The 15,628-nt window shown below is 37.0% G+C and overlaps 1 protein-coding gene across 2 annotated transcripts in view; it reads left to right on the forward strand.

Annotated features, from left to right (window-relative positions):
• The first annotated feature begins 533 nt into the window (after positions 1–533).
• The window catches only part of LOC106872903 (uncharacterized), a 24,054-nt gene continuing 8,959 nt past the window's right edge, over positions 534–15,628 (forward strand). Inside the window, exon 1 of one of the 2 annotated variants that reach the window (XM_052972826.2) lies at positions 534–1,132. The gene's annotated coding sequence lies outside the window, so the exon portion shown is untranslated. Of the gene's footprint in view, positions 1,133–7,481; positions 8,847–15,628 lie in introns of those variants that run through there. The other variant, XM_052972827.2, reaches the window with a different exon arrangement.

Genomic DNA, 15,628 nt, shown 5'->3' on the forward strand with positions numbered 1-15,628 from the left:
AATCATAAAAGAATAATTAATGTAAAGCTTCATTCTTTTGTAATTAAGCTGTTCTTTCACCTCATCTAAATTACATATTATGCGATTTTTTTTTTTAATCAAATAACTGGTAACTTATATTCAATTTATACGCAATACAGACAGAAAAATATGGTTTACTACAAAAGTTATGTTCAAAGGAATATAAAGAAGTAGAAGAGTTCGGAATGTTTTAATAGGGATAAATATTATCTTTAGTCCGCAAAGTGGGGAAAAGCTGTTGCATTTAAATGCGTATTTTATTTTTTAATTTGCTTCTTTTAAAAAAAATTATTTTTAATACTTATATAATAAGTGATACAGCCATTTATTTTATCACATCACGTATCACTTAAGAAAGCAACATTTGAAATTTTAAATCGAAACATCAGAAAATAAATAAAAAAAAAAGACAAGAAGCCAATGTAATACATAAGCAAGAAAAAAAAACAACTGGTCAGAAATTGCATAAGAATTAACATAAAAAAAAATTTTCGTAGAATTTGCGTATCAAAAATATATGAAATGTACAACCTGGATATCGATATCAAAGCAGACACATGAAATATCTGTATCAATTAACAATAAATTACATTTTATCTTTATAATATTTTAAATAAGATGCTTAGTCGCGGCTACAAAATGTCGACAGGGGCTGATTTCCAGATATTTTTCTCCTCACGCCTTTTTTATTTTATTTTTTATACATATCCAAGGAGCGTTACGAAATTTTTTTTTCATCGTTAGCAAGTAGCAAGAACAATTAAGTCGGTGCGACCGGTGTAAATGTCCAATTTTAGTAAATACCATTAGGTTTTCCTTAGAATTGGTTTCTAACTAAAACAAGTAATCGTTAAGATCTTCTAATTGTTATTAAAAACGTCAGGATCTTTTTAGAAACGTTTGATGTTTGATAAAAAAAATATATTCGAGTATATTTTGGCAGATTTTCGACTGGAAACACAACCAATTCTATGGTGCTTTATAATTGTCTCCCTTCATCTCTATTTTCTCAGTTGACATGTATCCTCCCCTTTTCTTAACTTGTCTTTCTTCACCCCTCCTACTCCTATGACCGCTTGATCCTTAATTGAAGTTCCAACTTATAAGTAAGGTAAGTGCAGCAACAGATAAACTCTAAAATACACCACCTGTTGCTTAATTACATGAATCACTTTCAAAAATTAGTAAAATTTATTTATTTCTATTAGCAATTATTTTCTTTCTTTAATAGCCTTTTATTATTATTATTATAAATCACACATGAAATATTCTTTTCCTTCCATTCCCGTTTAATACTAGTTTCTAGTTTTACTTTGATAACGATTAATGATAATTATGTCATCGTCGAAAATGTGTCAGGTTGATCCGATCTGCGATGGCCTGTGACATGAAAGCATCCATCTCGCTCGCACCAATACCAAACTCACTCTTACTACTTCGAGTAAGAACTATCAAATTCGCTGTCAAACAGGCAAATTGTGATTAAGTCGACCGAAATATCAATAGTATTCATTTTTAAAATTTAATCTAAGAAAATTTATTTGCTTTAAATATTTTTTTTTTTAATTTTTAGAGAAAGAAAATATTTCCCCAGAAAAAATATTAAAAATTGTTTAAATTTAAAGAGAAAAATTTATATTTAAAAAGTTTCTCTTTACAATCATAAATAATGTGCTAGAATTAAATTGAAATTTTTTTTTAATATCTAACTTGTCATCTTTTGATATTTGATACTTACTTTCTTATTTCACAAAAGTAATATCTGTCTTGTATTAAAAGTTTTCTTTCTAAACCGGGAAATAAGAAATCAGCGATTGTCATGGTTATGAAAAAAAAAAATGAAATAAAAAGTTTAAAATTTCTTTATTTTGTTTTTAATTTGCTTTCTGGTTATCCTTGATTACAAATCTAACGAAGTAAAGTTACTAACTACTTAAATATCAAAATTTATTTGTAAATATTGTAACATTCAGCTTCTACCTATTTCTTTCATAACATCCTCCTTTTAAATTAATTAAAATAATAAGCAGCACACACCTTCTATTTATCTGTATTCGTTTATTTGAATTTTTTTTCTAAATCACTTTTCATTTATTTTGCTTATAGATTATATTAGTAAATCCAATATGCCTCTACGGGCCATATTCAAAAGCTGTTGTATTTTTGTGAGAAACCTGTGTAAGGTTTAATAATTTTATACTTCTCGATAGAACCTAGTTTAACATTGTTGCGTCTTATAAAATGTTCTGGTTTACTGTCGTATTACATAATAATATCAGTGCGGGATCCAAACCTCATTTGTCACATTACCTTCCACTGGTTGTAACATCAATGTAGTCCCTTGGTAGATATTTTGCGAAGTGACCATTCACTTCTCTTCAATTACCCTCAGAAGTTAAAGATTCTTTACTAGTAGTAACTATTATCATTTTTTTGTGTAATACTACTTTTTATTAACTATATCTATATTAGTCACCAACCACTTACGGTCGGTTTAAAAGGATGCAGTGTTCAATTAACATCCGATATTAGTGCAACAACTTTCTCTACAAGTGATTAAAATCTGAAACGAAAACATGAAGCAAGGCAGATAATTCCAATAACAGCCAAGCGGAATGTTTTAGTGGCTAAAGATGATGATATTAGAGTGGATCTTGTCTTTAAAGGTTATTAATCTCATTGTGAGATCGTACCGTATGTGTATATTTTTCTTTAACGTGGAACGCTCCGCAGATATTTCCCTTCGGCCATATTGTTGAGGTTCATAACCAGTATCATTATATGGGAGGTCACAGCTTCGGAACTACGGGCATGTGATTAGAATGTCTCGGGAAACAGTCGCCATCCGGATTCTTCAAACCGAGCCAGCCGGCTGAAGACCTACTGGTAGACCAAGAATGAGACGGTTGGATAGTATCCATAGCTTCAGTTGGTCGCGTTTGGAAATCCGGCCGGAAAGAGTAATGACAGTTGCTTCTGATTAGGACCGTATGGGGAGGTGATTCAGTTCTCTATCCCACGAGCCTCCCAAGGATATTGGGCGTTGAAGATGTGTGTGTGTGTGTGTGTGTGCACTAACCGTTTGTGCCAACTGAGTACAAGGTATTTCGCTGAAGTCTAATAAGATCGAAACATATCCGTTACTCTTTACCATTCAGCTTTTAAAGACAAGATCCATTTTCATCTAATTTGTCTTTGTTTTGGTTGATATTATTAAAGTTATTTCCCTTATATGTGTGTGTGTGTGTAATATTTTAAACACTCTTAAGGGCAGTTTTTCCCTACCAATTTCAGGGATAGTTTCAGTTCACCGGAATTTTCCAGTTCACTTTTACATGGGACCCTACTGTATCTCTAAAGTTACATTGCCCATAGAGCCGGGTTAAAGTCAGCTGGTACACCAAGCACAGCTCGACAAGGTACTCCTTCGACCCTTCCTTTGACAAGACATTGACATAGGAACTGAATATGTAATTCACTTTTCTTTCAGACCAAATTCTACAATTATATTATAATTAACCTGTTTTATTGTTTATTTCTAAAATTTTATTTATAATTTGCAAAAATATATAAATAAAAGTATATGCATGCAGTGAACGTAGATAGCTTACTTAGTCGGAATAAGCTCCACATTTTCATCGTTCTAGTGTGGAGGTGATGTTTGTGTGAGAATGCAATGTCGATTTGGCAAGCACCCCGATTCTGGTGGCCCTAGTGGAATAGATCTAATTATAAAACGTGCATTAGCCAAAGTAAATTTCCTCTCAATTCTGGAACCAATAGATAGGTGCCTCACATGGGACCCCACTATTACATATTCTTTCGCTCCATCATACACCTTAAATGCTGCGTTAGAGCTGAGACTGAACGGAACAAGACCCTGAAATACTGTAATTTGTAGGTAAATTATATTTCTCAACCTATAGTGTTCGAAATGTTGTCTTTGTTAACGTCTCATCTTACTAAACAACCATGTGATCCTCGTAGGGGCGCATAGGTGTTTCAGCACCTAGGGGTGGATCGTGGAGATATATTCTGAAGTTTAAGGGTTGCCTTACAATTTTTTTCAAGAGAAATACTAGTATATCTATCCTCGTTTATCACGAGAAAAGGCTTCGTTCTGAAAACACAGTAAGTTAATCATCTTCACGCACTTTGTTAACGGAACGAATAGTAGATTTGTTAACACCAAATCGCGGCCCACAGCAGCAAAGCTTCCACCGTCACAAAATTTTCTTGATCACCTCTACATTTTCCTGTAGAGGATACACTCGTCTGCATTGTTTGTTAGCATCAGGCACCTTCGTATTCATTCTGTTCACCGATCCTATGTTGATGGGTACGAGTACACAAATCTGTATTTTTTTTTTTTTTAAAGCACAAAAAAATAACTTCACAGCACAGTCGTGTAAACACAAAGGATAATCAGTGCATTTTAGTTAGCTGAGCATTGTGAGCGGTCGTTTGGGCGCCGTTTTGCGGTACAAGCGGAAAATTGAACTGATCGCCGACCTGTGTTATCATTATCAATCTATGACAAGCGTAACATGGTTCTCAATTGAGCGTATAATGAGACTTAATGTATTCCCTATTTTAGTGTGTCAATAAGAAAATATGTTTGTATTTGACACATGTGTATTGTTATTTATTTAACACCAAATAGCAGTGAGCGGTATAAGCAAATTATTTACAACTAAGACGGCAAAAAGCAATTCAAACTTTCAACACTTTTTCATTCGGAATTTTTTAATCACGATAAAATCTAATTTGCACCATGATAAATCTGGCACTGGAAAAAAATGTGATAGGTGTATTTGTGTGCTAAGAAGTTTGCTTCCCAACCATACAGACCAAGGGTCAGTCCCACTGCGAGGCATCTTGGGCAAGTGTCTTCTGCTATAATCCCGGGACAACCAAAGCCTTGTGGGTGGATTTGATAGGCGGAAACTGAAAGAAGCCTGTCGTGTGTATGCCTATATTTGTCCTTACTCCGATATCGCTTGACAATGGGTGCTGGTTTGTTTACGTCCCAGTTACTTAGCAGTTCGGCAAAAGAGAGACCGACAATAAGTACAAGGATTTTTTTTTTTTTTTTGTTCTAAATGAGTACTGGTGTCGATTCGTTCAACTAAAACCCTCCAAAGCGGTGGCCTCATGGGTCTAATTACTGAAACAAGTAAACGGTAAAAGATACCCGCCTTTTTTTGTTGGTGTCTTAAGCACTTGCTGCTGTTTAATCGCTCATCTGGCTCTGATTACCCATATCAAAAGTTTCCAACTAGAGTTGGAAAAATGTCAGACTGTATTAAAAAAAGATTTACAAAATAGCAGGCTGAAGAGAGAGTAAGAAAATGCACTCAGGGTACAGTAGAGTTTGTTTTGAGACTAACATATTCTCTGTTGAACTAAACTAAGAATATCTTACTACTTATTTGTACTAGCAGCTGTAGTCACCCGGGATGAGTTGAGCCGGCTCCTACCAACGTGTTCACCACGTCCCTCACGAATGCTGATCACATCCAACAGACAAATGTTTTACTGGGAGAGCAAGCGCGAACGTCGTAGCCGTATTTGTCATTTGCTGTTGAGGTGTAGAGTTCATGTTCGGAATTTCAGTGGGAATACACGTTCACATGGTGTCCCTGGTCACATGCATACACACTTTGAGATAGTGTGATCCGTAGCAGCTCATCTTGCTGTCGATTTTTGACCGTCGCAGAGGATTCGCTGACCAAGTCACTGCCAATTATCGGAGCAGATGTAGCCTGGATTTGCAGCGAGTTCTAGAGACATGCTTTAACAAAAGCTAAGGAGTGCCTCACTCCCAGTGGTCTCTCAGCACGCCGGACACCAACCCGGAATTTCTGAGGGCCTGTGATATTGCTAGATAGTCGTTGAACCTACATTAGGTTCATCCGTCCAAGAATATCGCGTAACTTGAGCATTGAGCGATAAGGATGAAGAGGTCACAAAAGCACGTTTTCAAATCAGTGAACGTTGGAATCTTAGTAATTAACCTTTCGATAATCATGTATATTTTCCAATTTGATCGGCTTTCCCTCGAAAGGAGCTTTTACGTGATCGCTTGACCTGCTAGAAATAGCAGCCAAACATCCCTCTGATTGTATATTACTGTCTTAAATAGTGGATCTTGTAGCCCTAGAAAGACAGTGGTCTACGGCTGGATTAGCTCTTGGTCGTAGGTGTCTGCTCAATCAGAGATAACTACTCCTACACCATCTAATGGGGTGGCCGCTACACTAAACATAAGCAGCCCTTCTTTTGTTTTTTTTTTGTGAAGCGGGCCGCATGTGATATGGTTCATCACCAGGAGGGCCGCACTACTAACAAATTTTATGGAAACTTTTCGTTTACGTGTTCCATTCAGAGATTCTCGCAGTTTGTCCATGACTGCTCTACACAATCACTCGATTACTAGAAATAGCATCCAAATTTCGCTCAAACGATATTGTACCGCTTTGGAAAATTACACTGGATAATGTAATCTATAATACATTCATTACTGACTAAAAAAAATCGATGGGATGGTCATAGCCTGAACAACTTTTGATGACAGGAATATTGATTCAGAGTTGACCTGGGAATAAACAACGATTTTACTGTGTCACTGAAGGAAAATAACCCCAAGGTAACATTTTGCATGCTAATTACAAATGTAGTAGGATCTCACAAGCTTCGATCAGTTGAGATTATCCGATGAAATTTAATAGATAAAATCTGTCCAAAAATGTTTAAAATTTTTAAACAATAATCAGGGGAGATAACTCCCAATATTATCAGTTGGTAAAAAATTTGGGTAAGTTACAGTCGACCAGTGCGCTACGGGGTTTTTTTTTGGGGGGGGGGGTGTTTTTAATATATAATTAAAGGCTATACTGATGTTTGAAGGTGTTGAAAAATGTATTATACTTAATTTTGTGATACGAAAATATTTAATTTTTCTATATTTGATTTTTTCTAAATTTTTAACTTCAAAACATCTTCCAACGGAAACTACAGAAATATATATATATATATATTTTAATTGTTAATTAGCGTACCACGGAAAACAGAAAAGAAAAATGTTTAAGAACCACTGATATAAAATGCAGATTGGAATGAATCTGATCATTAGAGTCAACTAGTGGAAGTGATGGACATATTTTAATCGTGTTAGACCTCGTCAGCGAAGTACGTTTTATTCAGTCAGCAATACTTAGAGTGGTCTTTATTATATCTGTGTGTGTGTGTAATTGTGACTAAATATGACTAGGGTGTTAGAACACTTACATTGCTAGAAATAAGAACTAAAAAAGCTCTAATGCTGCACTTAAAGCACATAATTGTACACAGTCCTTGTCAGTACATATGTATACAGTTATTAGAGCTTTTTAGCTCTTATTTCTAGCAATGTAGGTGTTCTAACACCTTGGTCTTATTTAGTGACAATTATAGTTTTCCATTTTGGTAACACATTGCACACGACCGTCTGTATTAATATATATATGGTGGGGTCAAGGTTGGGCATTCATTTGCACATGTATGTGCAGGTTTTATCGTATATCTTTTACTTACGAGTTTGTTTTTTTTTTCGTTTATTTGTTTTGTTATTTTCTTTTTAATGCTGGTACTATCGCTCTCTTTTGCTGAACCGCTACCTTGCGAGAACGTAATCAAACCAACGCCAGTTGTCAAGTGATAATGAGAAGGATCTCACGCGCGCGCGTCGGGTTTCCACGCAGTTTCTGTCTACCAAATCCACTCACAAGGCATTGATAGACCAGGGCTATAATAGACGACACTTGCCCAAGGTGCCGCACAATAGTACTGAACCCGAAATCATGTGGGATAAATTCGGCTAAGAATCTTGTCCAACCTTCTAACACTTCCACACCAGTCTACCGCCTTGTGTTAGATTTTTTTTTTTCTTTCTTTCTTGACCTTCGAAAAGATGAAAAACAAGTTTTACCCTCGGCGGGATTTGAACTCATAGCGCAATGAGTTGAAACAAATACTGCCAGGATTTCATCCAACGCTCTAACCACTAAGGAATATGGTTTCGTTGATCATGAATATCAACAAAATGGTTGAGTCGATTTAAAACCTGCATTGTCTATATCAAGCATGAGCAAACTGCGGCCCGTGGTATTTTGTAAATGACACACTTAATTTCACGAGGAAAATAACGTTTATTAAATTTACCTTGAATTTTTTTCAGTCGTGCAACCCGCTTCTCGAAAAAGGGTTGCGTGTGCATTGTCTATATTGTCCAGTTCATTTCAGTTACCCTATCATTCTGGACTTATTCCACTTGCTTTTAGGTTTTTTTATGACTTCTACTGGGAGTTTTTGCTTGCTAATTGTTTTGATAATTTCAGGATGAAGTTTTCAAATCATTACATCACATATATGGAATCTTATCTCTGAATTACGTGCACAGGCACTGCTTTGATTCTTTACTCTTGTCATGATTACTAACCGAGTAGTCGAGGTAACGGGAAGTGGCTATGTAGTTGCTCGACCTGCTAGAAATAACAGCCAAATTCCTTTCCCGTCACATCCTACTGTCGTTTAAAAGGCGCGCGCACACACACACACACAAAGATTGGATAATGCCATCTAGCGTATACTGTTATTGAGAAAATTATGGAATGGTTATGACCGGAATGTTTTTGATAATAGGCCTGCTTGCTCAGGGCCACATTGCGGCCGAAGAACTGATAACCGAGTGGAAAAGCTACTACAGATTTAGTAGCGCGATTTGGGAGTTCGTATTCTGTTTAGGAATTTGTGTTAAGCCGAAAAGGAAACACATACCATAAAAGGTTAGTTGGTTATGCATCTCAATTTTGGAGGTCTTAAGTTGTTTTGGAAAAAAAGAAAAAGGAAAACAGAGTTGCAATAGGCGCAGACATAATTGTATGGTTAAGAAGTTCGCTTTGCAATTATGTGGTTTCGAGTTCAGTCCCACTGCGCGGCACCTTGCAGAAATAACTTTTTCTACTGCCCCGAACCGAACAATGCTTTGTGAGTGAATTTGGTATATATTTCAAATTTTGCTCAGTGTTTATTTTGTGATATGTGTGATAATATACTATCAATTTCTTGTTCGCAAGTTAACTATAATATGGATGTGGTTGCAGAAGGATATTAGAGAATATGAATGGAGAAGGACACCTGGTTGAACGGGGTGGACGTTGTAGGGCTCTCCTAGAGCGTTGGATATTCTGGTACCGGCTTTATAATACCATAAGCAGTAGTTAATTACCGTTATCTTATATATATTTAGTATTTCATTTTATATACAATATAATATAATTGTTAACGACAGAAGCCGTATTAATGCCAAACAGTAATATTCATCCCCACTTTAAAGTGGATGTTCTGTTAAAATACTGCGGTTGTTGTTATGAGAGAAACTCTCATCGGTGCGTAAATGCACTCTAGTTTATATCGCTAACGGGGAGGACAAATATCTGCCAACGCCGAGACCACCAGATAAACGTGATTTTGGCCTCCCAGTATAAAAAAAAAGAATAACTAAAAATGATATGTTATAATAGTTTTTCCAATAAAAGTGAAAAACTTTGCAGTCGAATACTCTGGTTTGGTCTGGAAGAAGGGACTACACTCATTCTTTTTTTCGTGTCATCAGAGAGCTGTGTGATCAATGTGGCTTATATTGGTCTTCAATAACTTTGTTCGTTACTACAGGAAAAATAAACGTAGACAGGGATGAAAAATTCCAGGGTGGGGAACGGAATTTACGTTTTCGTCAGACGGATTCTGTATGTTGTTAAGTGCGAGGCTTGAGTGGATAGGATCACAGCAAAACGCGAGCAAGACTGGAATAAGGTCTTACATAAGCAGGCTGTGTGTATCTGTAAAACATGGATCTCCGTCGGTATCGATAATGAGTATTCAGTTGCACAATGAACTGGATTTCCTACTCATTGAATTAACGAATAGGTGGTTGAATATTCCACAAACTACGTAGTTTCAGGTTCAGTCCCTCTGCGCGGCACTTTGGGCAAGTGTTTTCTATTATAGCCCCGGGCTGACCATTGTCTTGTGAGTGAATTTGGTGGATGGAAGCCCGTCGTACATATATATATATATATGTTTGTGTTTGTATCCCCACCACACAACATGACGACTTTTTTTTTTCACTTTGACGTCCCCGCAGTTTTATCGATTTGGCAAAAGAGAGACCCATAGAATAAACGCTAGACTTTAAAAAGTTAGTACTGGGGTCGATTTGTTCGACTTAACCATTCAAGGTGGTGGCTTTGCATGGCCGCAATCCAATGACTGAATCGGGTGGTTGAATATTCCATAAACGTGGAATAACATAATCCACGGAGAGAACTGAGTGTGGCAAGGTTTTACCTTTGAATTGCAGGTATAGTCCATCCGACGGACTTGATCCTAGTTTCCGTCCACCAAGGTTTGGGTCGACCTGAGGACAGTAGTAAATGACACATGCTCAAGATGTCAATCAGGAGTATCGAAATTCTGAAGCAACTTTCTTAATCATTCGACCATTTTATGTCTGGTTATTGACCATACTAGTAAGTAAACCACCAAAATGAAGTCTCAGATTGCTAAATGTGATATAATTAAAACAAACAACAACAAAAATGGCGGGATGGGTTCCGAAAGGGCTAGTGATTGTCTTCTATATCAGTAAAAATTTAGTAAAGTTAGTATCCGCTTTCCTCCACAGCATACGAACTTAACCTAAATTTACGAATATCTCTAGTAAATAAGGTCGAATTACAAATATGTAGCACTTACTAAATGCCGTTTAATGGAAAATTGTTTTATTTCCGATTGTTGCGCATTCACTCTACTGAGATTAATTATGCTTCTGACTACTTAATAGATACTTTTGATAAGGAAAGACTGAGCAGTTGTCTATCTTAATCCACTAGAGTGATGGAATCGTTGTTGTTGTTGTTTAGCTCGAAGTCAGCTCTGATTGAAAAGTCATTAATCATTAAATCATCCTTTGTTTTATTTTTCCTCCACACATGGCGCGCGCAAGAATGGCCGTGTGGTTAAAAAGTTCCCTTCATAACCAGGTGGTTTTGGGTTTGGTCCTGTTACACAGGGCATCGTGTTAAGTCGTCGAGCAAACACATACCGTAAAGGTTCATATAGTAAATGCATGTCAATTTCGGGGGCCTGAAATTGTTGTTTTTTTTTCCTTTTTTTCCAATTGAAACGCCTTACATATAACTTCCTATGACAATTAAATTACTTTCTTTTATGCATTTTCTACAAAAAAATTAGTTCTTTTCATTTCCAGTGGTTGGTAATCAATGCGCTTTCATTTTAATCTACTAAAAGAGTTTGGTATAATATGTTTGTCGATCCCTACAAAAGATCTTTTTGTTCTACACACAAAATTTTTAAAACGTGAAGACTTTCTTAACTATCATATTTAGACCTGATTTTCTTATCTTCCTCAACATAGTGGTTTAAGAATAATTTACATTAATTCAATCAAACTGTGGGTGCTTACATTTGTAGGTATTCAAGTTTAAGTTGCGAAAGCTGCGAATCACTGAGTCGATGGGTTGTCGGCAATCAACCAAAGAGTCAGCGGTTTGCTTCTTTTCACAAATGCTGCACTGTGTATGATTGTTGTTGGCACTCCGTCGCTTACGACGTCGAGAGTTTCAGTTGATCCGATCAACGGAACAGACTGCTCGTGAAATTAACGTGCAAGTGGCTGAGCACTCCACAGACATGTGTACCCTTAACGTAGTTCTCGGGGAGATTCAGCGTGACCTTGTGTAACAAGGCTGACCCTTTGAATTACAAGCACAACAGAAACAGGAAGAAAGAGTGAGAGAAAGTTGTGGTGGAAGAGTACAGCAGGGTTCGCCACCATCCCCTGCCGGAGCCTCGTGGAGCTTTAGGTGTTTTCGCTCAATAAACACTCACAACGCCCGGTCTGGGAATCGAAACCGCGATGCTATGACCGCGAGTCCGCTGCCCTAACCACTGGGCCATTGCGCCTCCACTGTGTATGATTAAGAAACTTACATCTCGGTGACCTATTTTACCTAATGCTAGGTAATTAGCACGTGGAGGACGCATGCATTAGCGGTTATGGTGTTGCACTCGTGATCATAAGATTGTGGTTTCGATTCCTGGACTTGGCGATGCGTTGTGTTCTTGAGCGAAACACTTCATTTCATGTTATTCCAGTTCACTCAGCTGGCAAATATGAGTAATCCTGTTACGGATCGGTGTTCCGCCCGTGGTCCGGGAGAATATATAGGCCACAGAATCCGAGGATTCCTTCTTCGAGTCCCCAACTCCTGATGGAATTGAGTTGAATTCTGATATACGGCATGAGCTTATGGCTCGGCAAAGAACCTTTGATCTTTTGAAGTATTGCTACAGAACAGAATGACTTGACTATGTAAGAAGCAATGACACTTCGGAAAATTTGATACGTGTTTCATTAGCTCAGAGAGTGCTGAGTCATGATCCTCCTGTGAATGTGGGCTATAACAGAAGTGTTAGACACGCTGTCCTAGTTTCTGCTCAGTAGTAAACTTGAACATTAAGAAATATGAAATAATTATCACTGATCATTCAAACGTTTAATGTGTTCAGTTCCTCTCAAACTTCACAATCTTGAGTTTCTTCAAAAACAAGGTTGCCCGTACTTTTAATTATTTATAGCAGATTATTTGTCTAAATATTTGTGGTGGCACGGGGGGGGGGGGTGAGGTTTGTGCTAAGGTCAGAGTGGCATTTTTTTAATATAATTTTCTTTTTTTTAGTCCTTTTTGGAACCTGGTTCAGCTCTAAGAGTTCAAATCAACTTAGATTTTCATCCTTTCAAGGTCGATAAATATAGTAACATTCAAGTACTGGGATCGTGTTTTCCTTATTTATTTCTGTCTTTCTCGCTAAATAAAATTGACTTTGAGCAGACCTGGAGAGACATAGACTTGGCCAGGCGTAAAATCTCCGAGACATGCTGTATATCACAACGGCGCTCATTCACTTCTATCGAAGAAGGAACAAATGTATTTACAAGCGTTTTAGAAAATGAGTTGGAAAACCATCTAGTCTTGATGCAGAATTAACCTTTCAGTAGTTTATTGATTTTTATTAATACTTTATTTATAAAAGGTATTTTCAGACCTTGTTACGATAAAACACTCGTGGGCACATTTGGCATTTTGCTATTCACTAGCTTACAAACATTATTACACTTCTCTTTACAAATCTTCTGAAAGCCTGAACAAATGAACTATTTCGGTATATCTAAAGCTCTATTTTCGATTCCAACATTGCTAACTATCGAGTATAACTGAGGTTATGTTTCAGTTTTTCAATTATGATTTCTTTAAGCTTTATGACGCAGTTATACCTGTACACTAAGGAGTTCGTTTCGTAACCACTTGGTTTTGGATAAGACCCGACTTACGCGGCGTCTTGGTCAAGTATCTTTTAACTAGAGTCTTGAGCCACAAAAGTCAGTGAAATTTAGGAGACAGGGCGAAAGTCCGTTGGTGGACTGTTCCCGTTTCGGGAGTGATAGACGTAAGCCGTCATCCTGCTTTTCCCCGCCATCTGGCCCATGGGTACCTTTAGAAGAGTTCCTTCTGTTGCAAACCTTCGGGCAAGATATCCAGTCTGAAGATAGCTCCATCCTTTCTGTCATTTGTTTAGGAGAACATGGAAAACGGTCATGGTATTTTCTCTTCCGACTAACCTCATTAATGGTTTCTGATACAGAGCAGCAATTTTGAGAAGCTAGTCAGTACCACTGAGCTCAGTATTTTGTCGATTCCGAAAGAATAAAAGGCAAAGTTGACCTCGGTGGGATTTGAACCCAGAATGTAAAGAAGCAGGATTAGTACCCTTCCCCCAACAAGGCAATTTTTTAAACGCTGTAACGATTCTGACAGCTCAACGCCTTCGACTAACCCATTAATAAAAATCTATATCAAGTGTTCGTTGGATTCTTTTCTTTTTTTTTACCTTAGTTCCCGTTCTCTGCAGGATTTTTTCTTTTTCTTTCTGAGGAAGGTAGTATACTTCAAGAACAACAATTGGCTTGTGGCCAATTCGTTACTCCCCTGTATACAACTCTCTTCCATTTTCTTAGGTAATTTGAGATTAGGGAAGAGGGAATCTTGTTAAAGTTTCTGTCGGGAATTTGATAGGGAACAATCTTCTTACGTATGACGAGTGGAATTTGAAAGTAACAAAAAATAGCTTCAGGGCTAAGCTGTTAGTCTCACTTTTTGACACAACATCGGTCTTTTAAACACAAACATAAATTCTCTATCACACACACAATATATATATATATATATATATATATATATATATATATATATATATATATATATATATACACACGCATACAGGAGTGGGCATATATATATATATAGATATATATATATATATATATATATATATATATATATATGGTATTTACTCGTGTATATGTTGCAGTTGATTTTAACTATAGAAATAACAGGCATGCGACCTATGCACGAGTAAACACAGTGTGAGGGGGGGGGGTTGCATTTAAAGAGTTAATTTAAATGGAACTATTTTCTTCAATCAAATTCCACTCACACGACTGAAGTCAAATCGAGTATATCGTAGAAGACACTTACCCAAGGCGTAACGCTGAAGGATCGAACACTGTGTCACGTGATCCGGCTTAAAGTTAGGTTCGGCTTGGCACTTGTAAACCTTTACTTTCGGTTTCGAATATATTTGCTAGTACTTTACTTTGACTCATCCCGTTTTGATTCTTTATTCTGGAATTTCACTTCACTTCTGTCATTAATGCTCATAGGAAAGCTAAGCTCACCAAAATACTCTCTTCTTTTCATTTTCTTTTTTATGTATCCGCCAGTAAAATTAAAGAAGTTAAATAAACATTGGTGAATGCATCTTAATTCGAAATAATAAAAGTATCTCATTCTGTTTGCCACACTTTTCATAAAGCATATTTATACAATCAATCTGTCGAAATTTACGAGTAAAATATGTTTATTCTGAAAATAAAAATGAGTGTTTTATTTTCTATAATCTGCAAATTCTTGGCACATTGACATGGTTATCATTTGCAATGTCTTCTTCATATTCAAAGCAAATACAGTATCTATAGCTGCAATTCAAAGAAGATTTAGATGGGAATTAACAAACGCTACAGCTAACTGTAGCTAGGTGGGAAAAGGAGCAGCTACCCCCAGGCGACGCTTTCATTGGCAGAAGTAGTTCTTTTGAATCTGCTGTATAAGCCTGAATCGGCTGTGAGGGCCCGGTATGGGACATGCACTATAGCTACGTAGCTGATTGTTAAAAATTGTGAAGGTGTGTGGCTTAGTTAGGCTTTTGAGTTCACGATCGTTTGGTTGGTCATAAGTTCGGTTCTCGAACCGTGTGATACGCTGTGTCTTCATTTCACGTTGCTCCACTACACTCAACTGAAAACGCATACCAGTGAGTGGCACTTGGAGTTAACCCTGCGACGGACTGGCGTCCTGTTCAGAGTGAAGGCAATCCTTTACTCTCAACCTAAACGCCTTGAAAATCCGGCTAAACTCCAGCCTCA

This window comes from Octopus bimaculoides, chromosome 14 (genome assembly GCF_046866305.1).
Source record: "Octopus bimaculoides isolate indiv1 chromosome 14, ASM4686630v1, whole genome shotgun sequence".
NCBI lineage: Eukaryota > Metazoa > Mollusca > Cephalopoda > Octopoda > Octopodidae > Octopus > Octopus bimaculoides.